The 13,604-nt window shown below is 34.4% G+C and overlaps 1 pseudogene; it reads left to right on the top strand.

Annotated features, from left to right (window-relative positions):
• The window catches only part of LOC149140550 (MLO-like protein 9), a 28,702-nt pseudogene that overhangs the window by 7,521 nt on the left and 7,577 nt on the right, over positions 1-13,604 (top strand).

The following is a 13,604-nucleotide window of genomic DNA, read 5'->3' as shown; positions in this document are numbered from 1 at the left end:
CTGCAGCTAGATGTCTCCTCTAGGACAACGTATAGGGCTTCTCTACTAGACCTCTCTTTCCACCAAAACCCAAATGAGTGGAGAGAGAGATCACAAGAGATGAGTGTGAGAAATGACTTGAATACCTCTTCTATTTATAGTGCAACATTAAGGTTGAGTTGGGGTAATTTAGTTGCTAGCCGACCTTGACAAGTTGTCAAATAACATAAATAAATTCATATATCCATGAATACATGTCAGAATTGGATGGTATTTAGATCAATCCTAGACCTCTCGGCGAGAGGAATCCAAGAAAAATATCAGCTTCCATAAATAAGAAGACCCACATGGAGTTTGGCCCTAGTTTCCAATTTTAACACTCCCTCTCAACTAGGGAGAACTCCATTTGCTAATCCATCTTCTAGCATGTACTATCTCTGCCATCAATTCAATTCCCTGCACTTCTCTGCTCTGCGTTACTGAACTATGAAGAAGAAGAAGTGATCGAGAATGTATCATACCATTCTCTACTGACCCGAAGTTAGTCCCATATAAAGAGAGTGTCTCATACCACTCTTACTGATTTGAAATCAGTTCCAAATAAAGAGAGTGTCTCATCCACTCTTAATGATCCGAAATTAGTTTCAAATAAAGAGAGTGTCTCATATCACTCTTACTGACCTGAAGTCAATTCCAATTGATCCCAGATCAATATCATCCTAGCATAGGAAGTATGGTAGTACACGATGCGTCCATCAGTAATACTATGGTCCCTATCCTTATTTCCCTACTCATTGGACAGATGTGAGGTACTTCCCATGAGTCACAGACTGCATGGGACTCATACTCTCACTCTCCCTCTACCATACTCATCCTCTCTCTCAATATATTCCTCCATATCCCTTTCTCTCTTCCCCTATCTCTCTCTCTCTCAGCCTTACTTTGCATCATCTTTAGCTCCATACAACTTCCACTATAGCCTGCAATACTTCCATTGCAACTCCATACAACTTCCATACTCCCTCTCTCTCTCACTTTTGTAGTACCTGACCTTGTTTGCATGAGGAAATGCAAAACCTCAGGCATGGGGGAGTGGTTGTTGGGACCTTTGGATTCCTTGTTAGCATTTTTTGTTCATTCTCTTCATCTTCCTTTAGAAAATAGGATTGGAATGCCTCAACTCCAACTCTTCTATATCATTGCAGACTCTCAACCTTTGCATCATATTTAGCTCAATATAACTTCCACTACATCTTGCATTACTTCCATTACAACTCCATACAACTTCCATACTCCCTCTCTTTCTCATTATCCCACTATCATACTCATCCTCTCTCTCAATATATCCCTCCATATCACTTTCTCTCTTCCTCTCTCTCTCTCTCTCACACATATACACACACACACCATTTTCCCTCACTCTCTCTCCCCTCCCTCTCTTTCCTCTCCCTCTCCTCCTCTCCCCTTCGCTTCTTTTATACCCAAATTCTCTATCACACTCTCTTATTTTTCTCCCTCAAAGTCTCTCCCACTTCTTTATCCTCACTCTCTCCCTGCCCCCCTTCCTTTGTTCTCCCTCCCTCCCTATCCCTTCTCTCTCTCTCTCTCTCTCTCTCTCTCTCTCTCTCTATGGCTCCCTCCCTCCCTATCTCTTGTCTCTCTCTCTCTACGGATCCCTCCCTCCCTATCTCTTGTCTCTCTCTCTCTCCCTCTCCTATATCTCTCACCATACCTCTCTCTCTTTCCCTCCTTCCTATCTCTCTCTCTCTGTCTCTCACTCTCTCTCTCTCTCTCTCTCTCTCTGGATCCCTCCCTCCCTATCTCTTGTCTATCTCTCTCTCCCTCTCCTATATCTCTCACCATATCTCTCTCTCTTTCCCTCCTTCATCTCTCTCTCTCTCTCTCCAATATATCCATCTATACCTTATTTAGCTCCCTCCCTTATCTGTCTCTCTCTCCCCCCTACCCATATCTCTAGTTTTTCCTCCCTCACTATCCCTCCCACCCATTTCCACTTTATATCTAACCTTCCCTCTCTCTCTCTCTCTCTCTCTCTCTCTCTCTCTCTCTCTCTCCATATATGCCTCTCTTTCCCTCCATCCATATATATAATTTCATTGCTCTCTCTCCCCCCCTTCCCTCTCCCCCACTTTCTTGCTCCCTCCCTCTCTCTCCCAGTCCTCCACTCTCTCCGTCACTCCACCTCCTCCTATCTCTCTCCCCCTGACCCTCTCTCTCTCTCTCTCCCTCCCTCTTTGACTCTCTCTCCCCTTCACTCACTCCATCTCTCTCTCCCCACTTCTACCTTCATATTTCACCCCCCCACCTTTCCCTCTCTCTCGCTCTTTCCCCTCTCTCATCTTTGTCTGTCTTGCTATTCCACTTCACCTATATTTCACCTCCATCCCTCTCTCTATCTATATCTCTACCTCACTTTCTACCTCTCTCCATATCCCTTCCTCCCTCTCTCTATCCTATCTCCTATCTCTTTCCACCCTCTCTGTCATTAGAGGAAATTTTAGAATAAAACTACCATGAAATTTTCAAGTAATTTCCATGTCATAATATGTAAACCCATAAAAATCCTTTAAATTTAAAAAGAGGTACATGTCTTAAATAATTTTAAATTGTCTAATTTGGATATTCGTGAAATATTTTATCATTAAAATAAAATATAAAATATATAAGGACAATTATTGTAATAAAAGTGTGGGATTTCAATAAAAATAAAAAATTAGAAATAATATATTAAAAATATTATTAAATATCAAACTAATAAATATTGAGGAACATAGATAAAAGTAAAGTAATATTAAAAATTTGTCTGCATGGCATTCTTTTATTAATTTCTTGATTTTTCCTTAGGAGGCCACTCTAAGGCTAAAATTTCTTCTAATGCTCCCTCCCTCCCTCCCTCTCTCTCCCTCCCTCTCTCCCTCTCTCTCTCTCCTCTCTCTCTCTCCCTCCCTTTATCCCTACCATCTCGTCTCTCTCCTTTCCTCTCTCTCTCTCCCTTCCTCTCTCTCTCCCAATCCCTCTTACTCCTATCCCCTCTCTCACCTTTTTCTCTCCCCTGTATCTCCCACTCCCTCTCCCTCTATCTTTCTCACTCATTATGTATCTTCGTCCATCCCACTCTTCCTCTCCCTCTCTCTCTCTCTCAGGCTTCTTTTCTCTCCCACCTCTCCATATCTCTATGCATTTTTCTATCCCTCTCTCTCTCTCTCTCTTTATTCTCTCTCTCTATCACTCACTCATTCTCTACCTCTCCCTCTCTCGCCCTCTCTCCCTCCATCCCTCCCTCCATGCCTCCTTCCACTCTCACATTCTCTCACATATCTCTCCCACATCTCTCTCCCTTTTTCCTCTCTCCCACTACCTATATCTTTATTTATGCCTCCCTCACTATCCCTCCCTCCCATTTCCACTCATTATTTAACCTTCCCTCTCACTCTCTCTCTCCATATATGCCTCTCTTTCCCTCCATCCATATTTATGCTTTCATCGCAATCTCTCTCCCCCCTCCCTCTCTCTCCCTCCCTCTCCCTCACTCTCTTCCTCCATCCCTCTCTCTCCCACTCCCCCACTCTCTCCCTCACTCCACTTCCTCCTATCTCTCTCCCCTGACGCTCTCTCTCTCTCCCTCACTCTCTCCCTCACTCCCTCCCTTTTCCCTCTCTCTCCCCTTCCCTCACTTTATCTCTCTCTCCCCACTTCTACCTTCACATCTCACCCTCCCCTTGTCCCTTCCTCTCCCTCTCTCTCTCTTCCCCTCCCTCATCTTTATTTGTATCTCTCTCCCACTTCACCTCTCTTTCACCTCCCTCCCTCTCTCTCCTCTATCTCCTTTCTCTTTCCCCCCTCTCTTTATCCCTCCCTCCCACTCTCTCTCTCTCACTCCCTCCGTCCCTCCCATCCACTCTCTTTCCCTTCCTCTTTCTATCCCTCCCTCTCTCTCTCCCACTCACTCTCTCTCTCTCTCCCCCTATCTCACCTCTTTCTCTCTGCTCTATCTCCCTCTCCCTCTATCTTTCTAACTTATTTTGTCTCTTCCTCTATCCACTCTTTGTCTCCCTCTCTCTTTCTCAGACCACCTTTCTCTCCCCCCTCTCCATCTCTCTATGTATACCTTCTATCCCTCTCTCTCTCTCTTTCACTCACTCATTCTCTCCCTCTCCATCTCTCATCGTCTCTCCCTCCATCCGTCCCTCCATACCTCCTTTCTCTCTGAAACTCTCTCATATTTCTCTCTGACCTCTCTCCCCATTTTTCCTCTCTCTCTCTCTCTCCTTCTCTTTCCCTCCTCTACCTCTATCTCTTTAATATTTTCAAGGTTTCTCTCTCTCTTTCTCTACCTCTCTCCCTCCCTCCACCCTCCCCTTCTCTCCCTCTCCCTCTCCTTCTCTCTCATCTCTCCCTCCCCCCTCTCTCTCTCTCATCTCTTCCTCACTCTCCCTCCCTCTCCTTGCCTCTCTCCATCCCTACCACTCTCTCCCTCATCCCTCCCCACTATATATCTCTATCCCACTCTCCTACTCCCTTCCTCTCTCCTCCATTCCCCTTAATCCCTCTCACTCTCTTTTCTTCTCTCTCCCTATATCTCTCACCCTCCCTCTCTCTTCTACTGATTTATCTTTAACTCTCTCTCTTCTCTTCCCTCCCGCTCTCATTCCTTCCCTCTCTCCCTCTCTCTCAACCCCACCCTCTCCCTCTCCTTCTCTCTCATCTCTCCCTCTCTCTCTCTTGTCTGTTTTCCCTTCCCTCCCTCTCTCTATCCCTTTCCATTCCTACCACTCTCTCCCTCCTTCCTCCCCCCTTTTATTTATCTATCCCACTCTCCTACTCTCTCCCTTCCTCTCTCATTCATTCCCTTCCTCCCTCTCTCTCTCTCGCTCACCCTATCTATCTCTGATCTCTCCCTTCCTCTCTCATCCATTCCCTTATCTCTCCCTTTATCTATCACCCACCCTCTCCATCTCCCCTCTCTCTTCTTTCTATTTCTCTTTAACTCTCTCTCTTCTCTTCCCTCCCACTCTCTCTCCTTCCCCTCTCTCCCTTCCTCCCTCCTTCCTTCCTTCTCCACTTCTTCTGCCCTCCCTCACTCCCTCCTTACTTCCATCTCTCTCTCCCCCCCATGTTATCTCTCCTTCCCTCCCTCCCTCAATACACTGCTTCTCTCTCCCCTTCTCTCCCATTTCTCTTTCTCTCTATCCTTTCCCAACCCGTCTTTATTTCTCTCTTATAAGCAATAATTAGAGGACTTATCACATATAAATACACAAAAATAATGTTTAATATATAAAATGAAAAAGGACCATATCATAAATAATCTCAAACAAATGATGACTAATTATATATTTACATTTGAATTAATAGAAAAAAAAATAAAAAAATAATCACCTTCTAGAATAAGATGCATAATATAAATAATCATAATATGTCAATTATGACTAATTATATATTTACATTTGAATTAATAGAAAAAAAATAAAAAAATAATCACCTTCTAGAATAAGATGCATAATATAAATAATCATAATATGTCAATTATGACTAATTATATATTTATATTTGAATTAATAGAAAAAAAAGAAAAGAAAACTAAAATAAGATACATAATATAAATAATCAAAATATGTCAATTATATAGGAACATAAAACATCACCCCTATTTAGCATAACCTAAATAATTGTTAAATAAGAAATATTTAGCATAACCTAAATAATTACTAAATTTTAATTAAAATTATATCGTTTTGATATTTATTTTATAATATACATTATATTAAAAATATATATTATAATAATAAAAATATCATAATTGAAAAAAGAAAAAAAAAAAATATGTTAAATGTATATCACTATTTACAAATAAATAATAATATTAAATTCTCGCCATCAATAGAAATAGAGGGGGAAAGGCTTGAAAGTGTGGAAGTGTAGCGTATACATAAAAAGAACGCAATTCCTTCAAAGCATTCTCCTCTCTTTCTGACCCAACACTCACATAACACGTTCGGTATAGAATTTGGCTCTCAATTTGATAAACCAACCCATAATATTTTATATTAATATAAAATTAATATAAGTGAAGTAATCATTAAAACTATAATTAATATATAATCAGAATTGTGTACCAGAAATCTATGTTATCCTATTACAATGAGGTTATAATAACCAGAAAAAATCTAGGTTATAACAACATAATATCAAAATAATAATAAGAAAATTATAAATATTTTTTTTCCTAAAACATGGGTATGGATTAAGTTATGGGTTAATTGATTTTTACGTTGTAAGGCGTTCCCTTTGAAAATAACTTTCCTCTTTGCTTTTCTGTCATAATTTTGCGCTTTGGATTAACATGTTAGACGATTAGAGAATGTTAAACCGTCAGATTATACGAAGGTAGTTGGAAGGCGGAGGCAACGGTTTATATGTTCGGTTTTGTAACGGTCTTAACCATTTCTTTCTATGCTTCTCCATTCTAATTGGAACGTGGTTAACCAAGCTACCGCATCAATATCGTAACCATCGATCTATTCAGTGACCTCTCGCTGCATCGTGAAAATACAACTAACCAGCGCACAACCGTTCAATATTCTACAGGATTCCGAGCCACATGAATGTGGCTTCTTTTCTACATCGGTTCTTGGTTCTTCAGGCTGCTTAGCACTAACCAGTGCTATATTTTGAGAGATAGCATCAGCAACAGACATTTCACATCAAAAATTTGATAATATTGTTTTTTTACGATATAGGCCTTCTGTGAAGTTAGTGGGACAGGATACCGAAACTGTGAATATAAGCATTAAGCAAGAAGATATGACGATAACAGTGTAAGGATTTAGTTTCGAAAAAAATCCATACGAAGAAAGTTATTTTGATGACATCCGCTTGTCTTTCATGATTTCAAATATCGACTTGGGATGGTTCATTGTCTTTCATTAAGACTTGCAGGGGTCTTTCATACTTTTTGGAAACAGGTTGACTCTCTGGATGCTTAGCACTAAACAATGCTGTATTTTGAGAGATAGCATCAACAACAGACATTTCACATCAAAAATTTGATAATATTGTTTTTTTCACAATTTCTGATTTTATTTTTTTGATAGCTAGATTTTACACGATATAGGCCTTCTGTGAAGTTAGTGGGACAGGATACCGAAACTGTGAATATAAGCATTAAGCAAGAAGATATGACGATAACAGTGTAAGGATTTAGTTTCGAAAAAAAATCCGTACGAAGAAAGTTATTTTGATGACATCCACTTGTCTGTCATGATTTCAAATATCGACTTGGGATGGTTCATTGTATTTCATTAAGACTTGCAGGTGTCTTTCATACTTTTTGGAAACAGGTTGACTCTCTGGATGACGCTTTTGATATTTTGTTGCCCAATAACAGATTGAACTTTGTTTTATTTTCTCGATGACTCTTCATGGCATTAAACATCTTAGAAGTTTACTTGGATTAAACATCTTAAAAGTTTACTTGGATTAAGAAAGGAAGGGAGAATTTATATTTCCACGCTTTTTCTTTTTTCACTCACAAATTAGCTTGGTTGTAATTTTATTTTGTGAGAAGTGTCACCACAATTCTAACCAAATACAAGATACAAAGGGAAACAACCTGATAACTTTCTCGCTTCACAACACCGAAGTGTTTTTGTTTACAATCATAGTAGAATACTTAGCTGAAATCTCTATCGTGCCATAACAAGAAGAAAATAATTATAAGAATGATCACTTTCTATAAAAAAATATTGCATTATCAACTAAGAAAGTGCATATGTTATTGACGCTTATGCTATCCATATGGTTCTTAGGTATACTAATTCCGACCCGGATCTTACATATTTTACATGGTTATATTTCTAAGTAATTTTATTTAAAAGTGAGTATATTAGTTAAGGTTATAAATTATATAATTTTATTTCTAATATAGTTTTTAAGGTATTTAATTTATTTATGTCATTCTAAACATATTTTGAATATTTAATATAATTGTGGTTTTTTTGGGATTATATTTTCATTAGAATGTCCATAGAAATGTATTAGAATTATAACAATGTAAGTTATTTTGATGACATCCGCTTGTCTGTCATGATTTCAAATATCGACTTGGGATGGTTCATTGTATTTCATTAAGACTTGCAGGTGTCTTTCATACTTTTTGGAAACAGGTTGACTCTCTGGATGATGCTTTTGATATTTTGTTGCCCAGTAACAGATTGAACTTTGTTTTATTTTCTTGGTGACTCTTCATGGCATTAAACATCTTAGAAGTTTACTTGGATTAAGAAATGAAGGGAGAATTTATATTTCCATGCTTTTTCTTTTTTCACTCACAAATTAGCTTGGTTGTAATTTTATTTTGTGAGAAGTGTCACCACAATTCTAACAAAATACAGGATACAAAGGGAAACAACTAGAAATGCGATACCTTTCTCGCTTCACAACACCGAAGCTGAAATCTTTGTCGTGCCATAACAAGAAGAAAACAATTATAAGAATGATTACTTTTTATAAAAAGATATTGCATTATCGATTGAGAAAGTGCATATGTTATTGACGCTTATGCTATCCATATGGTTCTTATGTATACTAATTCTGACCTGGATCCTACATATTTTACATGGTTATATTTCTACATAATTTTATTTAAAAGTGAGTATATTAGTTAGGGTTATAATTTATATAATTTTATTTCTAATATAATTTTTAAGGTATTTAATCTATTTATGTTATTCTAAACATATTTTGAATATTTAATATAATTGTGGTTTTTTTGGGATTATATTTTTATTAGAATGTCCATAGAAATTTATTAGAATTCTAAATTTGTATAATACAAATATTTAAAGATATTTCAATATATTGAATGTATTTGAATATATTTTAAATATTAAAAATGTATAATCTCATTAAATATTATATAAATAAAATTTAAATTGGAAAACTAAATCATGACTTAATTAAATTATATTTTTCTCATTTTTATTAAATTATATATACCAACATGATAATATTACAATTAACCCAAAAAATTATATAACAATAATTAATTTATAATTTTGGACTATAATGTAGAATTATTTTTTATTTACTTATTCTTATTTTTGTGAAGGATAGTCTTCTATTTAATATTTTTTAGATTTGGAATTATAGTGAATGTAGTTGTTTGCCGGAATTTATCATTTGATCTCTAAGTTAAAAATTTCTAAAATTAATTTGAAAGTCAAAACCAAAATCAGTCTATCAATAAATTACATTCATATGATCATTTCATCTCTAAGTTAAAAAAAATAAGAAAAAATCGTAAATATAAAGTCAAGTCTCCTATTACTATAAATGTAATATGTGGTATTTAAATATATTGTTACAACATTTAAGTGTCATGAGTAAGTACATAAAAAAGCTAATTCAATAATCGCGACATTATTTTAGTGTTAACAATTTGATTTTAGGAAAAGTTTGCACTTGAGAGATTTGATATAGATCCGTAGTTAAAAGATGGATGTAGGATGGTGTAATTATCAATAATATATAATTAATAATTAAAAACATACTTGATCTACATTATTGGAGGTGGAATAACTCTGAAGTTTATGCATTTGTTCAAATTGAGAAGTGATATGAACCAAAGGTTCAGGGAGTCAGGACCCAAGATAACATTATGAGAAGAGGCCCATTTGTTCAAATTGAGAAGTGATATGAACAAAGGTTCAGGGAGTCAAGACCCAACATAACATTATGAGAAGAGGCCTCATTTGCAATGATATGCATTGACCGAGATGTATTGGGAAAATTCTCATCATTTTACTCTAGAAAATTCTCATCATTTGACTCTTTTTCTGCACCCGTGAACAATGTTGTTGATGATAGTACATGTACATGTTCACCCAAATGTCTATTTAATATTTTTTAGATTTGGAATTATAGTGAATGTAGGTGTTTGCGGGAATTTATCATTTGATCTCTAAGTTAAAAATTTCTAAAATTAATTTGAAAGTCAAAACCAAAATCAATCTATCAATAAATTACATTCATATGATCATTTGATCTCTAAGTTAAAAATTTCTATAATTAATTTGAAAGTCAAAACCAAAATCAGTCTATCAATAAATTACATTCATATGATCATTTAATCTCTAAGTTAAAAAAAAAAAAAAAATTAAAAAAAAATCGTAAATATAAAGTCAAGTCTCCTATTACTATAAATGTAATATGTGGTATTTAAATATATTGTTACAACATTTAAGTGTCATGAGTAAGTATATAAAAAAGCTAATTCAATAATAACGACATTATTTTAGTGTTAACAATTTGATTTTAGGAAAAGTTTGCACTTGAGAGATTTGATATAGATCTGTAGTTAAACTATGGATGTAGGATGGTGTAATTATCAATAATATATAATTAATAATTAAAAACATACTTGACCTACATTATTGGAGGTGGAATAAGTCTAAAGTTTATGCATTTGTTCAAATTGAGAAGTGATATGAACCAAAGGTTCAGGGAGTCAGGACCCAAGATAACATTATGAGAAGAGGCCCATTTGTTCAAATTGAGAAGTGATATGAACAAAGGTTCAGGGAGTCAAGACCCAACATAACATTATGAGAAGAGGCCTCATTTGCAATGGTATGCATTGACCGAGATGTATTGGGAAAATTCTCATCATTTTACTCTGGGAAATTCTCATCATTTGACTCTTTTTCTGCACCCGTGAACAATGTTATTGATGATACTAGAAGCCCCAAAGGTACATGTACATATTCACCCAAAATGTCTATTTATTATTTTTTAGATTTGAAATTATAGTGAATGTAGGTGTTTGCGGGAATTTATCATTTGATCTCTAAGTTAAAAATTTCTAAAATTAATTTGAAAGTCAAAACCAAGATTAGTCTATCAATAAATTACATTCATATGATCATTTGATCTCTAAGTTAAAAATTTCTATAATTAATTTGAAATTCAAAACCAAAATCTGTCTATCAATAAATTACATTCATATGATCATTTGATCTCTAAGTTAAAAAAAAAAAAAAAAATCATAAATATAAAGTCAAGTCTCCTATTACTATAAATGTAATATGTGCTATTTAAATATATTGTTGCAACATTTAAGTGTCATGAGTAAGTACATAAAAAAAGCTAATTCAATAATAACGACATTATTTTAGAGTTAACAATTTGATTTTAGGAAAAGTTTGCACTTGAGAGATTTGATATAGATCCATAGTTAAAAGATGGATCTAGGATGGTGTAATTATCAATAATATATAATTAATAATTAAAAACATACTTGACCTACATTATTGGAGGTGGAATAAGTCTGAAGTTTATGCATTTGTTCAAATTGAGAAGTGATATGAACCAAAGGTTCAGGGAGTCAGAACCCAAGATAACATTATGAGAAGAGGCCCATTTATTCAAATTGAGAAGTGATATGAACAAAGGTTCAGGGAGTCAAGACCCAACATAACATTATGAGAAGAGGCCTCATTTGCAATGGTATGCATTGACCGAGATGTATTGGGAAAATTCTCATCAATTTACTCTTTATTGGGAAAATTCTCATCATTTTACTCTTTTTCTGCACCAGTGAACAATGTTATTGATGATACTAGAAGCCCCAAAGGTACATGTACATGTTCACCCAAATGTCTATTTAATATTTTTTAGATTTGAAATTATAGTGAATGTAGTTTTTTTTCCGAAATTTATCATTTGATCTCTAAGTTAAAAATTTCTAAAATTAATTTGAAAGTCAAAACCAAAATCAGTCTATCAAAAAATTACATTCATATGATCATTTGATCTCTAAGTTAAAATTTCTATAATTAATTTGAAAGTCAAAACCAAAATCAGTCTATCAATAAATTACATTTATATGATCATTTCATCTCTAAGTTCAAAAAAGAAAAATCATAAATATAAAGTCAAGTCTCCTATTACTATAAATGTAATATGTGGTATTTAAATATATTGTTACAACATTTAAGTGTCATGAGTAAGTATATAAAAAAGCTAATTCAATAATAACGACATTATTTTAGTGTTAACAATTTGATTTTAGGAAAAGTTTTCACTTGAGAGATTTGATATAGATCCGTAGTTAAAAGATGGATCTAGGATGGTGTAATTATCAATAATATATGATTAATAATTAAAAACATACTTGATCTACATTCTTGGAGGTGGAATAAGTCTGATGTTTATGCATTTGTTCAAATTGAGAAGTGATATGAACCAAAGGTTCAGGGAGTCAGAACACAAGATAACATTATGAGAAGAGGCCCATTTGTTCGAATTGAGAAGTGATATGAACAAAGGTTCAGGGAGTCAAGACCCAAGATAACATTATGAGAAGAGGCCTCATTTGCAATGGTGTGCATTGACCGAGATGTATTGGGAAAATTCTCATCATTTTACTCTAGAAAATTCTCATCATTTGACTCTTTTTCTGCACCCGTGAACAATGTTATTGATGATACTAGAAGCCCCAAAGGTACATGTACATGTTCACCCAAATATCTATTTAATATTTTTTAGATTTGGAATTATAGTGAATGTAGTTGTTTGTCATAATTTATTATTTGATCTCTAAGTTAAAAATTTCTAAAATTAATTTGAAAGTCAAAAGCAAAATTAGTCTATCAATAAATTGCATTCATATGATCATTTCATCTCATTAAAAAAAATAAAAAAAAATAAATAAATAAAATAAAATAAAATCGTAAATATAAAGTCAAGTCTCCTAGTACTATAAATGTAATATGTGGTATTTAAATATATTGTTACAACATTTAAGTGTGAGTAAGTATATAAAATAAGTATAATTTATTATATGGAGTAAATGTTAGCCTACTCATATATTAGTATAATCACATAAAGTAAATGGTTAGTAAATATAGATAGACATTAATCCATATTAAGCATTAAAACGCTTTTAGAGATAATAGAGTAAGTTATTTTTCTGGAATTAATTCTATAATATTAATAAATATAAAAATCTATTAATGTTATTCAAAAGCTAATTCAATAATAACGACATTATTTTAGTGTTAACAATTTGATTTTAGGAAAAGTTTGCACTTGAGAGATTTCATATAGATCCGTAGTTAAAAGATGGATCTAGGATGGTGTAATTATCAATAAATGATTAATTAATAATTAAAAACATACTTGACCTACATTATTGGAGGTGGAAAAAGTCTAAATTTTATGCATTTGTTCAAGTTGAGAAGTGATATCAACCAAAGGTTTAGGGAGTCAGGACCCAAGATAACATTATGAGAAGAGGCCCATTTGTTCAAATTGAGAAGTGATATGAACAAAGGTTCAGGGAGTCAAGACCCAAGATAACATTATGAGAAGAGGCCTCATTTGCAATGGTATGCATTGACCGAGATGTATTGGGAAAATTCTCATCATTTTACTCTTTATTGGGAAAATTCTCATCGTTTTACTCTTTTTCTGCACCCGTGAACAATGTTATTGATGATACTAGAAGCCCCAAAGGTACATGTACATGTTCACCCAAATGTAAATGTTAATTCCGACCCGGATCTTACATATTTTACATGGTTATATTTCTACGTAATTTTATT

The sequence above is a fragment of the Pinus tabuliformis genome, chromosome X, assembly GCF_031772625.1.
Source record: "Pinus tabuliformis cultivar Carrire ecotype Pingquan chromosome X, CPIR1, whole genome shotgun sequence".
Classification (NCBI taxonomy): Eukaryota; Viridiplantae; Streptophyta; class Pinopsida; order Pinales; family Pinaceae; genus Pinus; species Pinus tabuliformis.
This window is presented reverse-complemented; position numbering and strand designations above follow the sequence as displayed.